Genomic DNA, 6,217 nt, shown 5'->3' on the forward strand with positions numbered 1-6,217 from the left:
GTTCATTCGATCACTAAAGTCATCGTTGAATATGTGGGAGCCATTATGGATCTCCAGATCCCGCTATTGGTTATTGGTCGGAGTGAGTACTCAACCATGTCCGCATAGTTCACGAACCGTAGGGTGACACACTTAAAGTTGGATGTTGAAATGGTAGAACTTGAACATGGAATGGAGTTCGAATATTTGTTCAGAGTCCCGGATGAGATCCCGGACATCACGAGGAGTTCCGGAATGGTCCGGAGAATAAGATTCATATATAGGATGTCATTTTATGTGAATTAAAATGATGCGGAAGGTTCTATGGAAGGTTCTAGAAGGTTCTAGAAAAGTCCGGAAGAAACCACCAAGGAAGGTGGAGTCCCGGTGGGACTCCACCTCCATGGCCGGCCAACCCTAGTGGGGGAGGAGTCCCAAGTGGACTCCCCCTTAGGGGGCCGGCCACCCCCCCATATGGAAGGGGGGAATCCCACCCCAAGTGGGATTCCCACCCTAGGTAGGTTTCCTTTTCATATGGAAGGTTTTGGTTTCGGGTCTTATTCGAAGACTTGGAGTCCAACACTTGGGGTTCCACCTATATAATGAGGGGCCAAGGGAGGGGCCGGCCACCCCTAAGACCACAAGCTGGCCGCCCCATTGAAGTGGCCGGCCACCCCCTCCCAAACCCTAGCCGCCCCCCTCTCCTCCATATCTCCCGCGTAGCTTTAGCGAAGCTCCGCCGGAGTTCTCCACCGCCACCGACACCACGCCGTCGTGCTGTCGGATTCAAGAGGAGCTACTACTTCCGCTGCTCGCTGGAACGGGAGGTGGACGTCATCTTCATCAACAACCGAACGTGTGACCGAGTACGGAGGTGCTGCCCGTTCGTGGCGCCGGAAGCGATCGTGATCAAGATCTTCTACGCGCTTTTGCAAGCGGCAAGTGAACGTCTACCGCAGCAACAAGAGCCTCATCTTGTAGGCTTTGGAATCTCTTCAAGGGTGAGACTCGATACCCCCTCGTTGCTACCGTCTTCTAGATTGCATCTTGGCTTGGATTGCGTGTTCGCGGTAGGAAATTTTTTGTTTTCTATGCAAAGTTATCCTACACTAACCGTTTTTGGGAACTTTGGGGAAGAAGACCCCCTTAAATAGGGGCAGAGAAATCTGCCCGTTGGGGCCAAAATCGTGACAGGCCGGCACTGCCGGAGTGCTCCCGGCGGCAGTGCCGGGGTGCTCCCGGCGGCACTTCCGGCCCCCTGTTTTTACCCAAACATCCGATACGAAAACCTTAAGAACTTTTGCATCCGGACTCCGATTTCGATGATCTTGGGCTTGTTTTAAAGCTAGGAACAATATCTACAAGATCATGCAGGAAACCATCATAGTACAACAAGGGAGGATAGAAACAAATGAATAAAGGTTTTACCTATCTAAAAAAGGCAAACCGGGAAAACCTCCAATATGGAAAATGCAACAACTTGAGGTAGGAGACTTGGATTTAGGTGAAACTAATTTTGTTGTAAAGAGGATGAAAAGAGATACCCCACAAAGAGTGAAAAGCTTAAGAACAAGTGGGGTAGGTTTTTCTATGTATTTTAGAGTGAAATCTCTCAATACAAGAAACCGAGAAAAACTCCAATATCAAAAACGCAACAAGTGATCTATGCGAAATCCGTTTTCGATGAACTAGATCTTGTCATGAGAATAAGCACAAGCTCTAAAATATCACATGGATAATTTCCAAATAACAACCAAGAAAGATGATGCAAGGATGCACAGGTTTGAGCTCTCTCCGAACGATACGATCGAGTTACTCACTCGAGAGCCCTCTTGATAGTACGGCAACTAAAATATAAACCGTTCTCCAACTACACTATGATACCGGTGAGAAAGAAACCCTATCAAGAGCAAACCTTATATTTGGGCATTCCACTTGAGCTTGATGACGACGATCTTGACCTCAAAAAGATGGAACGCCTTTCTTGCTTGTGCTTGCTTGACGAAGTCTTGTGGATTGCTCCCCCATAATCCACCATGGGAGAGCTTCTTCTTCGGCGCATCTTCACATAACCATGACCACCATGTGGATTGCTCCCCCATAATCCACCATGGGAGAGCTTCTTCGGCGCATCTTCACATATCCATGATCACCATATGGATGGCAAGACTCAAGCAAAGGATCTCTTCGAGATGGCTCATCTTGAACTTGCACTTCATTTCTCCATGGCAAGCTTCAAGCTTATGAACTCTTCGAGTTGGCTCATCTTGAACTTGCACTTCATTCTTCATTCTTCATCATGTTGATGTCTTGAAGTAACTTGAGGGCTCACTTCATCTTCATCTTCAAGACATACTTGACACTTGATATCCTTCATCAATTTCTTCTTATTGCAACCTAATACAAGCATGTTGATGTCTTGAAGTAACTTGAGGGCTTACTTCATCTTCATCTTCAAGACATACTTGACACTTGATATCCTTCATCAAATTCTTCTTATTGCAACCTTGAAGCCAACAAATGGTTCAAGAATTGCCTATGGACAACTCCTACAAATATAACTCAATGCAAACATTAGTCCATAGGGATTATCATTAATTATCAAAACCACACATGGGGGCTCCATGCACTTTCACCAACTTACAAGGAGGTTGTCAATCTCACCGGTTTTGCTGAAAGCAAAGAATTAAACGTATAGTGTGGAAATAGATGTTTCTTTGCAGTGAAATAAAGAGAACAATGCTTGTAGTAAGTAAACAGAACAAATATTTGTAGTAGATGATTTTATCAGTGTAAAAGAAAGGACCGAGGTCCACAGTTCACTAGAAATGTCTCTCCATAAAGATAAATAACATGATGGGTGAACAAATTACAGTTGGGCAATTGATAAAATAAAGACCATACATGACAAGATGATTACTATGAGATTCATTTGGGCATTACAACAAGATACATAGAGCGTAATTCAACTACATCTATGACTAATAATCCACCTTCCGGTTAGCATCCGCACCCCTTTCAGTATTAAGTTGCAAGCAACAGATTATTGCATTAAGTAAAGTGTATAAAGTAAACAATAGAATTATCCTTGGATAAATCATTGTTGTTTTCTCCCTAGTAGCAACATCACATCTACAACCTTAGAAGTTAGTGTCACTCTCCCAGATCACTAGAGGCATGAAACCACTATCGAGCATAAATACCCCCTCTGGAGTCACAAGCACATACTTGACCAGAGCATCCAATAGCAACGGAGAGCATGCAAGATCACAAATAACATATTACAAGTATATAATCAATCTCGACCATAGTATTCAATATTCATCGGATCCCAGCAAACACAACATGTAGCATTACATAAAGATAATCTTGATCATGATAGGCAGCTTACAAGATCTAAACATGGAGCATAATGTGGAGAAGACAACCATCTAGCTACTGCTATGGACTCGTAGTGCAGAGATGAACTACTCACGGATCACTTCGGGTTTCACGCATGGCGATGTAGAGGCCTCCGGTGATGATCTCTCTCTCTGGCAGGGTGCCGAGAAGAACTTCAGAACCCCCCGAGCTAGGGTCGACGACGACGACTGCGACAGAACTTTTCGTGGATGGAGGCTCGGGTATTTAGGTTTTTCCTAAATAGATGAATTTATAGGCGGAAGGGCGAGATCGGTGGGCCCCCGAGGGGCCCACACCACCCCTAGGTGCGGCCAGGGGGTGGCTCGCGCCTAGGCATGGCATGGCCTCCTCCTGGCTCGTCTCCGTATCTCCTCTGGACTCAGTCTTTGTTACAGTAAAATAGAAAATTCGGCTTTTGTTTCATCCAATTCTGAGAATATTTCCTGTACAACTTTTCTGAAATACAAAAACAACAGAAAACATGAACTGACACTGTGTCATCTTGTTAATAGGTTAGTTCCAGAAATGCATAAAAGTGCCACGAAGTGTAAACAAAATATATAGAAATTGGTGTAAAATAAGCATGGAGCATCAAAATTTATAGATACGTTTGCAACGTATCAACTAGCTACACACGTCATGTTCACTTGCAGACGTCACTCCCCCTATTCCACTATGGTAGAGCCTCTTCTCAAGAAAAACCATTTTCACCAACTAGATGGCAAGATTCATGCATATTATCTCTTCTAAATTCTTATCTTGAACTTGCGCTTTAACTTGATCAACTTCAAATCATATTTTCCTTCTTCGTAATGATGTTGTTTTGAAATTAAATGTGAATGCTCACACAACTTATATTCTTCAAGACATGCTTTTGATAGGCTCAACTTTCAAATGATCATTCATTGGATCACACCTTGAATATAACCTTGGTCTCCACTTCATGTATATGGACAAACCCTTCAAGTATGACTCAATGCAAATATTAGTCCATAGAAATTGTCGTCAATTGCAAAAACCACACATGGGGCTCCATGCTCTTTCACTTGCTAATGCTGTATCACCTCATTGATTTGTATGTGATTTGTTCCTTTGAGACCCCCAATTACGTTTTCCACTGTTTTGTTGCCTATGCCAAGGACTAATATGTAGCACATTTTTGTGGAAGGGATGGTCCTATCGAACCTTGCGATATGTACAGGCACATTACGTGTGCATATTTCTTAGTAAGGTAGAATCATCTCTTTGCATTGTGTGTGATTATTTGCATGAGTAATTTTCTTTATTGATATTCATTCTCTTTTCCATTGTTTTTTCATGAGCCAATGTTTCAAATGTGACACATTTTAATCATAGGGATGGTGTGATTCGACCACAAGTTTTGTACAAGCATATTGGATGTGCATTTTTATTGTTTTGCACTATTGCTCATTTGTGTTCATCTATTGCGTTGCTAAACATGTATTGTTCCAATTTTTAGTCTCTATAGCTTGGTGTCTCTATGAAGGCTGGTGGAGAAGGCGGCTTCAAAAACAAACACTAGAGGAAGGCCACCCAATGTCGGCCATTTCCATGAATTGGTATCCCCTACCCACTTTTGCAATATGTTGATAAAACCTAGGTTAGGGATACTTCCCCCTCCGGGACGCCTTTAAGCCTATTTGGGAATGTCCTCGAGGAAGATCACCCTCAAGAAGGATATCAAGTTGAAGGATGTCAATGGGAAGGCCGTTCGGGATCAAGCCTTGTTAGCATTTTCCATTGCTCGCAATCTTCAGATTGGATACTTCCTGACCTTCAAGGAAATCGCTCCTAGTGAGTTTGGATTGATCATCTTCTGAGGTGGTGGTCAACTCCGCCACCCCCTGGGTGCGCTGGTGTTGGCACTTGATCGGCAACTGCTCCGTCGTGGAAAGAAAGGGCTCGTCCCCGGCCGGCGTTCACTGGAACAAGCTCCGCTCCCTAGTGCCCCTCTACCGCTCCATCTCCTGCGTGTCGCTCGGCGATGGGCGACACACGTCCTTCTGGCACGATAGCTGGCTCCCACGCGGGCCGCTGGCCGTGGCGCTGCGTGTCCTCTACTCCCACGCCACCTGCTCAGAGGTGACGGTCGCTGATGCTCTTAGCCGTGGCATCGTCAACATCCTTGTGCCGCGAATGACTACTGCCGGTGAGCGCGAGCTGGCCGCCCTCGAGGACACGGTCTCCCGGATCACCCTGTCCACAGATACTGACGAGCGGCGTCTGGTTCATTGTCGCGGCCCCAAGAACAAGCTGCTTACGGGCGACCTCTATCGGCTCTACCGTTTCGACGGCGTCTCCTCGCCGCACACGACTTTCATCTAGAGCTGCCGTGCGCCCTCCCGTGTGCGGTTCTTCGCCTGGCTCCTCGTGCATTCCAGGGTGCACACGCGCGATGTCCTCCTCCGCAAGTGCATTGTCACCGTTGATGAAGCGGGCTGTCCTCTGTGCCCCGAGAAGCTCGAAACGGCCAGCCACATGGCCTTCCACTGCCCTGCAGTCACCTCGTTCTGGGCCTCCCTCGGAGTCTCCATTCCCCGTGATGCTCACGTCCGAGACCTCCACCTCCTCCCGATGCCGCCTACGATCGCTCCAGAAACTGCCCCAGCTTTCGTCCTCCTCTGCTGTTGGCATATCTGGAAACAGCGAAACGCGGCAGTCTTCCATGCCACGCCGCCATCTACACCGCTGCTACTCAAGGTTTGCTGCGACGACGCAACCCTCTGGCACGGGCGTTTCCCCGTTGAAACTAGGGCTGCTTTTGATGCCTGGCACGAAATCCTCCATGGCCAGCCTTGTAACCCTCCCCCTTCCT

The sequence above is a fragment of the Lolium perenne genome, chromosome 1 (genome assembly GCF_019359855.2).
Source record: "Lolium perenne isolate Kyuss_39 chromosome 1, Kyuss_2.0, whole genome shotgun sequence".
Taxonomy (NCBI): domain Eukaryota; kingdom Viridiplantae; phylum Streptophyta; class Magnoliopsida; order Poales; family Poaceae; genus Lolium; species Lolium perenne.